Source organism: Chlorocebus sabaeus, chromosome 24 (genome assembly GCF_047675955.1).
Source record: "Chlorocebus sabaeus isolate Y175 chromosome 24, mChlSab1.0.hap1, whole genome shotgun sequence".
NCBI classification, from domain to species: Eukaryota; Metazoa; Chordata; class Mammalia; order Primates; family Cercopithecidae; genus Chlorocebus; species Chlorocebus sabaeus.
The window spans coordinates 57,132,306-57,147,175 of NC_132927.1; the positions used below are offsets into that span (position 1 = coordinate 57,132,306).

The following is a 14,870-nucleotide window of genomic DNA, read 5'->3' on the forward strand; positions in this document are numbered from 1 at the left end:
ATGTTTATCAAGAAAATATGCACACTGCTGAACATAGACCCTTATCAGTAGTTCTGCTTTTGCCCTTTGCCTTGGGATCTTCGTTGGACCCTTATCAGTGGTTCTGCTTTCTCCCTTTGTCCTGTTCCCTCAGAAGCATGTGATCTTCATTAGACCCTTATTAGTAGTTCTGCTTTTTCCCTTTTGAAGCATGTGATCTTTGTACCTACTTCCTGTTTTACACCCCTTCCCCTTTTGAAACCCTTAATAAAAAACTTGCTGGTTTGAGGCTCAGGTGGGCATCACGGTCCTACCGAGATGTGATGTCACCCCCAGCGGCCCAGCCGTAAAATTCCTCTCTTTGTATTCTTTCTCTTTATTTCTCAGCTGGCCAACACTTATGGAAAATCGAAAGAACCTACATTGAAATATTGGGGGTGGATTCCCCCGATACAATGTCACTTATAAAATAGACTCAGTAACACCGACTTCCAGAGGAATGATAACCTACATAAAGATAAAGCACCCAAAAGAGTAACTGACACATTTTAGAAACTCAATAAGGAAAACTTTTTATATCTTGCTAGCAACAATGTTAGAATTAGTGACATAATCCAATGTCTTTATTTTACAGATCAGGAAATTGAGGCACGGGAAGAGTGATCAATCCAAGTTAAGGTAGATAGTTTTTGGCAGAGAAAGGACTAAACACAGGTCCCTAATATTCAATCCAATATTGATTCCACTTCACTATGTTAATGGCTTGGATACTATTCAAACGACCCCTTTAATAACTAAGTTGCTGGACGGGCGCGGTGGCTCAAGCCTGTAATCCCAGCACTTTGGGAGGCCGAGACGGGCAGATCACGAGGTCAGGAGATCGAGACCATCCTGGCTAACACGGTGAAACCCCGTCTCTACTAAAAAATACAAAAAACTAGCCGGGCGAGGTGGCGGGTGCCTGTAGTCCCAGCTACTCGGGAGTCTGAGGCAGGAGAATGGCGTAAACCCGAGGCAGAGCTTGCAGTGAGCCGAGATCCGGCCACTGCACTCCAGCCTGGGCGACAGAGCGAGACTCCGTCTCAAAAAAATAAAAAATAAAAAAAAAATAACTAAGTTGCCCTGTTCCTTCCAGACAGAGGAACTCCTGAATAGGAATCATACGTCCTTGATGCAGAGGTTTTTCTGAAATGTTTGTGAACTGAGAAAAACAATCACAGGATAAGGTTGACTTGTGTTAAAACTAAACCAGGCATAGACTACTTACTTATTCCTTTCTATGTTAAAGACAATAGACTAGGCACTAAGGAAGTACTTCAGTACAAGTACTGATTGGGGTGAATATGAATGAGCAGGAGAGAACAGACATTGCTGTTAACTAGTAGAAACCAGACTTAAATTAGTAGGTTTCAAGAGAAACTACTCTGTTCAGCAAGACCTCAGAAAGAAGAGAAATGAAACATGAGAAAGAAGGCAAACTAAAATGTGAAGAGAAGATTGGGTCACTTATGGAAAGAAACAAGCATTCACTACCATAAAAACGCACGAGCAACAGATTTCACTATTGGTAGCTGATTATGACAATAGCTTGAGAGGGCTAAAGAGAGATTAAAAAATAAGGTCAGGTTGCTTATCAGTTCAAGGGCTTTTTTGGCTGAGATGATGGGATTTTCTAAATATAAAATCATTTTGTCTGCAAACAGAGACAAATTGACTTCCTCTCTTCCTATTTGAATACCTTTATTTGTTTCTCTTGCCTGATTGCTCTGGCCAGAACTTCCAAAGCTATATTGAATAGGAGTGGTGAGAGAGGGTCTCCTTGTCTTGTATCAGTTTTCAAAGGGAATGCTTCCAGCTTTTGCCCATTCAATATGATATTGGCTGTGGGTTTGTCATAAATAACCCGTACTATTTTGAGATATGTTCCATCAATACCTAGTTTATTGAGAGTTTTTAACATGAAGGGATGTTGAATTTTATCAAAGGCCTTTTCTGCATTTATTGAGAAGGAACTTAAAACATATTTACAAGAAAAAAAACAACCATATCAAAAAGAGGGCAAAGGATATGAACAGATGCTTCTCAAAAGAAGACATTTACGTGGCCAACAAACATATGAAAAAAACCTCAACATCAGCCAGGTGCAGTGGCTCACACCTGTAATCCCAGCACTTTGGGAGGCCGAGGTGGGCGGATCACGAGGTCAGGAGTTTGCGACCAGACTGGTCAACATAGTGAAACCCCGTCTCTACTAAAAATACAACAATTTCTCTGGGCACAGTGGTGGGTGCTGGTAATCCCAGCTACTTGGGAGGCTGAGGCAGGAGAATCGCTTGAACCCGGAAGGCAGAGATTGCAGCAGTGAACCGAGATCATGCCACTGCATTCCAACCCGGGTGACAGTGTGAGACTTCAGCTCCAAAAAAAAAAACAAGCTCAACATCACTGATCATCAGATAAATGCAAATCAAAATCACAATGAGAAACCATCCCACGCTAGTCAGAATGGCGATTATTAAAAAGTCAGGAAACAATAGATGCTGGTGAGGCTGTGGAGATACACGAACACTTTTATACTGTTGGTGGGAATGTAAATTAGTTTGACCATTGTGGAAGACAGTAAGGTGATTCCTCAAGAATCTAGAACCAGAAATACCATTTGGCCCAGCAATCCCATTACTGGGTATATACTCAAAGGAATATAAACCATTCTGTTGTAAAGATACATGCACACGTATGTTTACTACAGCATTATTTACAATCGCAAAGACATGGAATCAGCCCAAATTCCCATCAATGATAGACTAGATAAAGAAAATATGGTATCTACACACCATGGAATGCTATGCAGCCATAAAAAGGAATGAGATCATGTCCTTTGCAGGGATCTGGATGAAGCTGAAAGCCATTCTCCTCAGCAAACTAACACAGGAACAGAAAATCAAACACCACATGCTCTCATTCATAAGTGGGAGTTGAACATTGAGAACACATGGACACAAAGAGGGGAACAACACACACCAGGCGGGCCTGTTGGGGGATGGGGGGTGAGGAGAGGGAACTTAGAGGATGAATCAATAGGTATAGCAAACCAGCATGGCACACATATAACCTATGTAACAAACCTCCATGTTCTGCACATGTATCCTGTTTTTTTTTTTTTTTTCCCAGAAGAAATAAAGAAAAAAAAAGAAAAGTAAGGTCAGAAATTGACTTAGATACTGAAATCCAGTTTAAGCTTTCAAAGGTTTTCCAGCAAGAGAATAACATGATTAGGTATGTACTTGAGAAAGATTAATCATCAAAAGACTTTATGCTAACACTAGGATATTAAATATTATGGCAACATTAAAAATAATTGAACATAATCCTTTTAAACAGGAATGGACTTTTAGAACCAATTCTTCTCTCATCTGAATTGAATTTCAGCAATCAAATTCAATGGAGCTGGCTTATCATACATAAGAACAAACTGTGGCATTTGAAAGACTGGAAAAGAACACATTCGTCAGTTTTTCTGAAGACAATACACATTTTCATTCAATTCAATAAATATTTACTGCACTCAGCAATATCCTAGTTGCTGAGACATGAAGATGAATAAGATAGCATATTTCTGTGTTCTATTGCTCCAGAGAACTACAGGGCCTAGTAGGTAAGACAGACATCTCTCAGTTATTTTTAATAAATGTGATATATATGAACAATTCTTTGGGCTCTATTTCAAATCTTGCCTCTCTTCCAAATTTATGCTGCCTACTATATGCTAACACTTCATTCCTGAGTGACTTTATCTGATTTTATGGTGAAGAAAGAAATGATACTTTCTTCAAAACAACAGCCATATGTTTAAAAAAAAAAAATAGGTAGTGGCTAAGGAAACAAAAGAAGTTAATTTAACAGTTACTACAGAAAGTATTAAAGAGGAAAAGAGTGGGCAATGGGGAAAAAAGAGACAGAAACAGAGGTGGAGGAAATAAAATGAATTCCCATGCCAGCCAATTCAGGAAGTGACATAGCTCCCAACACCACTCATGCCAAAGTATGCCTAGTACTATCTTCGTTCATGATCAAAGCTCCCTTAACACCAGTGTCAGTAAGGGAAAGGGGCTTGAGAGGAAAATGGTAAAGAGGAAAAAGATCAACATGCGAACCTGATCAACAACACGCGGCTCCCAAATACTCACAAGTAAAGCTTTTTGTAACACTGCAAATTAATTTGACTCTACAACATTTAAAAAGAATGATCCCAAGATAAGGGACAGGACAAATGGAAAATCGATTATTTGTAAAGCCTCTATTTCATCCTGAAAAATTAGTGAAGAAAAAAAGCCACTTGTGTAATTTATTCCATTTTCCCAGTTTTATGATATCCGAGAAACCTCTCCTAAATTTTAGGACAAAAAAATTAACTGTAAATTATTATTTTAATGTTTATACTAACTAAACTGTCAGTTATGGAAATACCATATATATGATACAATAGTTGTAGATTTATAGTTACATTTTTATATATTTATATACTATATATAACACACTTTTTCGTATGCTAGAATAAATATGTGTACTGCAAAATTATGTGGATGTTTACATTATACTCATTTTACAGAACATAAAGAATAATTTTAAAATTTTAATCATTTTTAAATAAAAGTTTTTATAACTTTGAATTAATGACAAGTTCATTTTAATGTGTTTTGGTTACAAAACCTTGGTATGCACACAATTAATTACAATATTTCTTATGTAATACCACACAAACCAAACTGCAATGATGTGTTTCATAATATGATTTCCAGAAGCACAGTACAATGAAAAGTAGAAATTGCCTAAATGTATCAAAATGATATACTGCAATGATAATGATATTTCAACCATAGGCATATAAAGTTCCATTCTTTCCAAGGGAAATGCAGTAACATTAAAGTTAGTAAGTGGTAGACAAGCCAATGATAGAATTCCATTTGAAATATAATTCAATTAATTATCTATAATACTGACCCTATGAACAAAAATTAAACTAATCCCTGTGCATAATATGACTTCTTTAAAATAGGGACTAAATGAAAATAATGAATGAATATAAATGCTGCATCTAAATGGGATACAAATACCACGGTGAGAAAAATAGCTGACTCAAGTGCAAAAACATATATATATGTTTATGTATATATATGTATATATTTATATATATATAAATTGTATTCGTATTTTGTATTTATTGAAATTAGGCTGACTTCTAGCTTGTTGGAACATTTTACAGTTTCCTTGTGACCAGTTAATTGCATTTAGATGCAATTAACTAAACTAAACTAAAATGAACTACATGCTTTAAAAAAATCTTCAAAGAAATTATGTATTGAATATAACATTATTGATGTGTGTATATATATTTATAAATGTGATATTAAGATTAACATGAATTCAACTGACATTTGCTTGGGTGCCAACTAAGGACACAAGGCTGCTCAAGGGCAATGAAAAATACATGGTAAGGTCCTGTCTTTCAACTAAAAGAAAAACTGATTACTGGCACTGTCAGGTATGACCCAACGGCAATCAGCCCCCATTGCCACCTCCCTCTAACATATTCTCCTATCATATGGAAATCCAAAAACTGAATACTCAGCACTCACTTGAGCTAGGTTTTGGGGAAAAAATTAGGATCTCTCAATTAAATGCAATGTTTAGAGATTTGGAATGTGGAAGTGAGGCAGGGACCATATTCTTGCTAATTTGGACATACTAGTCATACAGTATAGTCATACCGTATGCTACTAGTCATACAGACATTATTCGTTTTGTTCTGCAGTGGATCTCACCCTTGGTCCTAGCTAAGAGGCCTTTGCAGCAGCAGCTTCCCAATCCCTGGAAGCCTAAGCAGGACCATGTCTGCCAATGATATTACAAACACTTACTAATAGAACACTACAGCAGTTCTATTTCCAGTACTAACTCCTAACTGATATTATAAAGTTTTGCTTTTATTGAATAAACTAAAGAATTAACAAATTTAATAGAGTTTCACCTGAAATTTTCAGATTCTCAATTAAGCCATCCCCTAGTCACCTCAATTGGGAAATTAGTTTGACATATGCTTGCATGTCTTGATGAACTCATTCATTTCAGCATAATTTGAGTTTTTCATGAACTGATACTGAGAGGACAAGTAATCAATTTTCCACAGTCAGGAGAACTAAGGCAAGTCTCTTTGAATAAAAGAACTCAAATCAATCAAAGGAAGTCTGGGAGCCCTGAACTATACCTACATGAAGCTAAATTAGGCTATCATTCATTGAGACCATACTCTTTCAAATGGTGTTTTTTAAAGTCGTGATTGGTAGAAAGTAGAATACCAAACTTAAAATGTGAGTCAATTCTTTTCAACTCAAGCAAAATTCACTAACAATCTTTAAAACTTGATTCAAATTCTTAATGAGTGAATTAGGAGACGAATAAAAACATCAGGGGCCATGCTAATAACCATATCCCATATATTATTCCTTTAAAATACAACCTACTGTCTTTTCTATCATTCTAATTTTGACCACATATACCATTATCATTTTCTTTTTGCCAAATGGAGCAGAAACACACAAACTATATCAATCCCAAATAATAGGTTCTTCAGTCTTAGTGATTAAAAATACTTATTTCTAAACAAATCCTACGAGAGGCTTCATACAACCTCTTTGTACTTTTTAATAAAACATGATACTAAACTTAAGCAAACTACAGAAAATCATGTTCTATTAATTAAATACATTCATTTCTTTGGGAAGAAATAAAATATTAACTTCTCTTTCATTCACTAGATGTTCACTACATGGAAGATTCTAAATACACATTTCTTTAGAGTGTTTAACTTAAAACACAAGGGACATGTAATTAACATCTAGACCTCAGTAACACACAAGGGAAATTCCGACCCTGGAACACATATCTCAAAGTACATTTCTGTTTTCTTAATTTATCTCACACCCTATTAGACTGATAATTTTAACACTGCAACTCTGATGTTTAAAGTAGGCACTTTGGGAGAATAAGATTTTAATACAAATAGGATAAAATTCTTCAGTTTAAAGCGGATTGGTATTTGAGACTGCTTTTGATTAAGTGAGAACAACTTCATTATAGATTTGCTATGAAATGCAATAGGCCAAGGCAGGTATCAATAAAAGACATACACCTATGTCTCACCAGTATTGATGTGGCAGCAGAGAAGACTGAGAGAAATTACACAGATAAATTTAAAACATATATATTGTTCTGAAATATATAGCAAATATTGAGGGAGAGAAACTTAATGTAACATAACACCTAATATTATCGCCTTACATCATAATAGAACATTATAGTTTATTTGAAAGAGAACAGACACATTATCTTACGTAATACAATAAACTTGTGCACTTGGAAGGAAGAAGCAATTTTCCATTTTAAACACATGGAGGAAACAGAAACTAAGGAAAGCTAAATAGAGGAGAGACTTCGTTTTTCAAAAATAAATATTGTTTCAAATAAATATAATAATCCTTTTTTGATTTGAGAAGACATAGAAAGGGCTTTTTTGGGGGCAATTTTTCTTTAAATAGGCACTCAATAAAATGCATCAACACCTCCCCCATAAAGCCACCCAATATTCAAATAATTAAAGTAAAATCAGTGTACTTTCTATGCCACTAAGAATTCAAGACATGGCTCCTAGCCCAATTTCATACCATCCAATCACATTACCACCTACTAAGTTCTATTTACGTTTAAATTAAGTAAAATTAACTATTAAAGTTAAAAATTTAGGTCAATTTGATTTCAAGATGGCTAACTAGAGACACAGATACCCGCTCTCTACAGAAGCAAGAACCAAAATTGCAAATTGATTCTCATACCTCAAATAGAACATCGAGGAGAGAACACTAGAGTTTAACAGAGAAGTCTCAGGAAACACCAGGGGAACACAAGGTACAGGAAACAAGAGACCAGCTCAATTGGGATCAGCAGAAGACCCAGGGGGGATTGGTATTACAGAAAAAGGGTACGTGAGAGAACTTCAGCTGTTCGCATTCCCAACACAAACTGCTGCAATCTGAAACACTGGAGAGCTCCTTTATCTACATGAACCCTAACACTATCAAGGACAGAGGTCTGAACATCCCAAAAGGGCCCTGCACCAGACAGGAACTTGTGCTGGGTTACTCACCCCAACCCAGACACCTGAGCAGCTACAGCTGGGTGCCACTGTGACAGCACAGCCATCATAGGTCTACATCCTGCCCTGGGAACCACAGTTCCAACATCTACACATCCTGGATGCCCACGAACATCTCCCTGTATCCCCCAGAAGGCTACAGCAGCACAGAACTGACTGAACCCAAAGGTGGTGTGGGGTCCCTAGTACTCTAGCACACAGGAAGTATGTCCCAGGAGAAAGAAGGATAGAACGCATCAAAAAAGCAACCTCTGAAACAAAGGATACCAAGGTAAGTACCTTCCAGAGCCCAAGAACTCATTGTCTGGGACCAGGAGAAGTGACCCCACCACCAGTAGTGGCACAAACTCTATGCTGGGTCTCATAGGCGGAGAGTGAGATCCCCTCCCACTGGCAGTGGTCTCTGTGCTCAGACTCACAAACAGAAAAGTGAGACACCTTTTGCCCTTCTGCAAACTGCTGCAGGCACAGCCAATACAGTAGCCAGATGTCTGCATGTATGGGGCTGTGCATGGCAACTATGCCCCACTGGCAGCATAACATCTGTGCCCAGCCTTGTATAATGCATGACTCTGCAGTGCTGTTGCCACAGAAAGCAGGAGAGACTGAGAGCTGCACGTCTGGACTGTGTGTGGGAACCCTGTACCATACCTACCGACAACACCAGCATTCCTTTTGGAACCGAGAGGATCACCTCACCACCGCTACTGCCATGACTCATACCACAGCACCTGCTTAGGGATCTGAGAACACAATCATCAACCTGGACCACCGCTACCACTACCTGCATGCAAGCAAGCCATATGAAGACCCAAAATCTGCCCTGGAGCCCAAGATCAAGCATGCTTGGCCCACCACTGTCACTGTGAAGACCCAAAGAACTTACCCAGCTGACATCTCCATCCCCAGGAAAAATGCACCACAGCCTCCACTAATAACTGTACCCTAAACCACCAAGAAAACAACAGATACCACTGACGCTGTTTACAGCTGAAGAAATCATACAGAGACTATGCTACCATATGTATTCCGAATAAAAGCCAAAGGGCCCTTCCCAACCAAAACCACTGATGTGTCTTCAGGAAACATTCCTCCCCTATGAAAGCAAATTCAAAAAACTGGAAAAAAAAAAAAAAAAAAAAAAAAAACAACTATTACGGACCTCTAGGGACAGGGCATAGCTAAACAAGAAGCAGCAGAAACCTCTGCAGATGTAAATGTCCCTGTCCGACAGCTTTGAAGACAGCAGTGATTCTCCCAGCACAGAGGCTGGGATCTGCGAACGGACACTGCCTGCTCAAGTGGGTCCCTGACCCCCGAGTAGCCTAACTGGAAAAGCCTAACTGGAAGTACCCTAACTTGAGTGGACCTCAAGCAAACTCCAACAGACCTGCAGCCAAGGGTCCTGACTGTTAGAAGGAAAACTAACAAACAGAAAGGACATCCACACCAAAACCCCATCTGTACGTCACCATCATCAAAGACCAAAGGCAGATAAAACCACAAAGATGGGGAAAAAGCAGTGCAGAAAAGCTCAGAATTCAAAAAATCAGAGCGCCTTTTCATGTCCTTTGCCCATTTTTTAATGGTGTTGTTTGTTTTTGCTCATTAATTTATTTAAGTTTCTTACACAATCTGGGTATTAGATCTTTGTCAGATGCATAATTTGCAAACGTTTTCTCCCATTCTGTAGGTTGTCTGTTTACTCTGTTGATAGTTTCTTTTGCTGTGTAGAAGCTCTTTAGTTAGATGTCACTTGCCAATTTTTGTTTTTGTTGCAATTGCTTGTGTAGTCTTTGTCATGAAGTCTTTGCCAGGGCTTATGTACATAATGGCATTTCCTAGGTTTTCTTCTAGGGTTTTTACAGTTTTGCATTTTACATTTAACTCCTTAATCCATCTTGAGTTGATTTTTGTATACTTGAAATTTGTTAAAGTCTAGTTTATAATTTTCTTTCAATTATGATTCATGTTTTTGGTGTCCTAAGAAATCACTGTTCATCCAAATGTTGTGAAGATTTTCTTTGTTTTCATAAAGAAATAATTAATTTTTAAAATTGTTTTATTTTCTCCCATGTATGAGCTTGGAAATTATATATTCATTATTCTTATTTTAGTGATACACTAAAAATTACTATATACATCCTTGATTTGTTAAAATATAAATTTGCAATTTTACAACTTCCTTCACTTTAGAATGGAGAACTTTAAACCATATTAACACAATACACATTTTCCAAAATTAGCAGTATTACTGATGCATTTCTAGTTTTGTAAATAATCTAAATAAGAGACAGCATTACTGTTTTTTAGGTCAATATTCATCTAGACTTTTTCCAAATTTTTATCCCATATATTGAACTTCATTAACTGCTATATCTTTGTTCTTTGTTTCTCCTTGAGAAAAAAAATTTATATACTTTCCTTAGTGCTGTTCTGCTGAAATTCAATCAATCAGTTTTTGTTGTGCAGAAATTTTCCACTTTTTAAAGAGAACTTTATAAACCTAGGTTGGCAATTATTTTCTTGCAGCACTTTGAAACATCTTTCTGTTCTTCTTGTTTCCAATTTGATCTTCTAAGGTAGCACGTCTCCCTTGCCCCTTGCTGCATTTGAGATTCTGTTCATTCAAGTTAGTTTTACTAATTTCACAAAAACATGTCTAGATGTGATTTTCACTGCATTCATTTTACTTGGGGTTCTTAGAGCTTCTAAAATATGTGAATTGATATATTTTCTCTTCAAATATTGCTTCTGCCCTAGTCTCTTTCTGTCTTTAGGACTCCAATTATCCATATCCATATTAGAATTTCAGACCTATTTACGATGCCCCATATATCTCTTAGGAACTTTTCTGTATTTTCTATTATTTTGTCCCTTTATTATTCAGAGTAAATATTTTCTTCTGTTACACTATTCTCTCAAAGAGAAGGACTTTAAAACATTTATCTGGAAACTGTCCTAAGGGCCCAGGGCAAATAAAAATGTATTTATTCCATTACCTCCCACCATATACAAAAATCAACTCAAGGTAAGTTAAAGATTTAAATATGATATGAGACCTGAAGCTATAAAAATACTAGAAGAAAACCTAGGAAAAATTCTTCTGGACTTTGGTCTAAGCAAAGAAATTATAATTAAGATCTCAAAAGTACAAGCAAAACAGACAAATGGGACTTAATTAAATTCAAAAGCTTCTGGGCTGGGTGCATGGCTCATGCCTATAATCCCAGCACTTTGGGAGGCCGAGGCAGGCAGATCACAAGGGCAGGAGTTCAAGACCAGCCTGACCAACATGGTGAAATCCCGTCTCTACCAAAAATACAAAAATTAGCCGGAAATGGTGACGCACACCTGTAATCCCTGCTACTCAGGAGGCTGAGGCAGGAGAATCACTTGAACCAGGGAGGCAGAGATTGTACTGAGCCGAGATCGCGCCACCACACTCCAGCCTTGGCAACAGAGTGAGACTCTATCTCAAAAAGGCAAAAAGAAAGAAACAAACAAAACAAAATCTTATGCACAGCAAAAGAAAAAAATCAACAGAGTGAACAGACAACCTGCCGAATAGGAGAAAATATTTGTAAACTACACATCTGACTGATTAAACAGAATTTACAAGGAACTCTAACATCTCAACAAAATAATAATAAGTTCATTAAAAAGTGGACAAAGAACAAGAACAATCATTTTTCAAAAGAAGACATACATGGCCGAAAAGCATATGAAAAAATGCCCAACATCACTAATCATCAGAGAAAGACAAATGAAAACCACAATGAGATATCACCTTATACTAGTCAGAATGGTTATTACTAAAACATCAAAAAAATAAATAAATAAATAAAGATGTTGATGAGGTTGTAGAGGAAAAGGCAATGCTTGCACACTGTTGATGGAACTGTAAATTAGTACAAACTTTATGGATTGCAGTATGGAGATTTCAAAAACCGAACTACTGTTCAAGCCAGCAATCACACTACTGAGAATATACATGAAAGAAAAGAAATCATTACATTAAAAAGATCCCTGCACTTGTATGTTTATTGCAGCAGTATTCACAACAGCAAAGATAAGGAATCAGTGTACGTGTCCATCAAGGAACAGATTTTTAAAAATGTGGTGTGTATATATACGCGCGCACACACACACATACAAATAAGCAGCAGAATACTATTCAGCCATAAAAAAGAGGGAAATCATGTCTTTTGCAACAACCTGGATAGGACCGGGGTCCATTAGGATTAAGTGAAACAACTCAGAAACAAAAAGTCAAATACTGTGTGTTCTCATTTATACGTGGAAGGTAAAAAATGAGTACACGTGGACATAGAGTGTGGAATAATAGATACTGGAGACCCAGAGGGTGGGAGGGAAGTTTGAGATGAGAAGTTTCTTAATGGGTACAATGCGCATTATTCCCATGATGGTAACACACACACACACACACACAAAAAAAAACAAACCCAGACTTCACCATTATGTAATATATGCATGTAAGAAAACTACACTTATACTCCTTAAATTTGTATACATTTTTTTAAATAAATACTTATTTAAGACAATCTATTAAATCTTGGTAAGAATAATCAGCATCTATGGCATCTCAGTCACAAGCTATTCCCATCCTGTCCCCTCCCAATTCAGTTGTCTGAATCTCCACTCTAGACAGGCATAGTAAAAAACACACAGTTTCCTCTCACCCTTGCTCAGTATAGGGCTACAGATTCACCTACAGAGGGGCAGGCCCCTAGCTTCATATTGCGGAGGCTCTATTCCAGGAAGACAGAGCTAAAAGACTGGGGCTTCCTTCCCCCAGTCAGCCCCAACTTGTAGAGCACAAGGTGTGGCAGGCCAAGAATAGGAGACCCAATTGCCCATACCCCAATTCACTCAAACAGCAAATGTTCTACAACAGAAGAGGCAAGGTGAGATGATCAGGGGCTACCATGCCCAGTCAGCACCCTACTTGCAAAGTAGGGGTATCATTCTGGCAGAAAGCAGATTATAGTCTCTATCACAAGCTCCACTACAGTTGTGCAAGATCATGCTGAGAGGGAGAGGTCTTATGAATAGAGAGTTCAAAAGTTCTACCCAAGGAGACTGACTTTATCTGGAATAAGGCATGAGGAAATACACGGCTAAGGACATTGTCAAAAACAATGGAAATCTGGAGAGTGATCAGCTAAGAGAATGGTAATTTTATAAGACTGGTAGCAACAAGCAAAATAGTAGATCAGCTAGCAAAAAAAATCAAACAAAGAGACAGCTAAGAGCCCTTTGGGAGTCCGAGAACACCCCAAAGACTGGCAAAATCCTAATCCTGCTAAGAGGTCCAACTTTAATTTAGACTATGTCACAATGTATGTGCTACATTACTGGTAAAAAAAAAAACAAAAACAAAAACAAAAAAGAAAAGGAAAAACTAGGTAGCAATTAGTGAATTAGCAGAGGCTAAAAATTGAGTGAGATATCAACAGAATTAGACCAACCAAAGCTTAATGAGATCAGCGAACTAGACAATCAAAGAGAACCCAGTTAAAGCTCTAGTTAACCCAGATAGCAACAGAGACTGCACACCTGATGGAGAAGTGATATCAGTGGCTACGCACTGCAGGGAAAATAGGTTTCACTGAACTATTACAGCCAGCCAATTCGCTAAACTACTAAAAACACCCAAGACAGAAAAACCCAAAAGGTGGAGAACGAATCAGTATTCAAAGTTATACAAAAATTAGCTAAAATGTCCAATCTCAAAAAAAGTTATAAGACATACAAGGAAATAGGAAAGTGTGACTTATACAAATGAAAAAGAGGATACAATAGAAAACAGCCTTTTCAATGGGCCTACATGTCAAACGTAGGAGACAAAGATTTCAAATCAGCTAGTATAAATATATTCAAAAAACTAAAGAAAAACATTTTTTAAAATGTACGTAAGATAATCTCTCATCTAATAGCGATATCAGTAAAGAGACGGAAATTATTTTTGAAAAACAAAAATTCTGGAATCGAAAAGTATAATAACCACAATAAAAAGCTCACTTGAGGCCGGGCACGGTGGCTCACGCCTGTAATCGCAGCACTTTGGGAGGCCAAGGTGAATGGATCATGAGGTCAGGAGATCAAGGCTATCCTGGCCAACATGGTGAAACCCCATCTCTACTAAATACAAAAAATTAGCAGGGTGTGGTGGCACGCACCTTTAGTCCCAGCTACTCTGGAGGCTGAGGCAGGGGAATCACTTGAACCTGGGAGGCAGAGGTCACAGTGAGCGAAGACCACGCCACTGCACTCCAGTGCACCCCAACCTGGTGACAAAAAAAAAAAAAGAAACTCACTTGAAAGACCCAGTAGTGAAGTTTGAGTTGGCAGAAAAATCCACAAACTCGAAGATAATCAACAGATATGATGCAATCTGATGAAGAGAGAGATAAAATAAAGATAAACACTGACTCAGAGAAATGTAGTTTATTGACAGACATGTAAAGGTAAGAACAGAAGAAAAAGGAGAGAAAGAAGAGAAAAATATTGAAATAATAGCTAAAAACTTCTAAATTTGAAAAAAAAAAAATTAGTGTACATATCCAAAGAAGGTCAATGAACTAGGCCTATGTTACAATGCTACAGTCTTTATGAGTAGAGTAAGTATATTTTGAGTTCATTCAGACTCCTAGGGCTT

General features: G+C 37.5%; 1 protein-coding gene across 10 annotated transcripts in view; it reads right to left on the minus strand.

Annotated features, from left to right (window-relative positions):
* Window positions 1-14,870, minus strand: part of CEP128 (centrosomal protein 128) — a 442,691-nt gene that overhangs the window by 306,292 nt on the left and 121,529 nt on the right. The gene's annotated exons all lie outside the window — the stretch shown is intronic.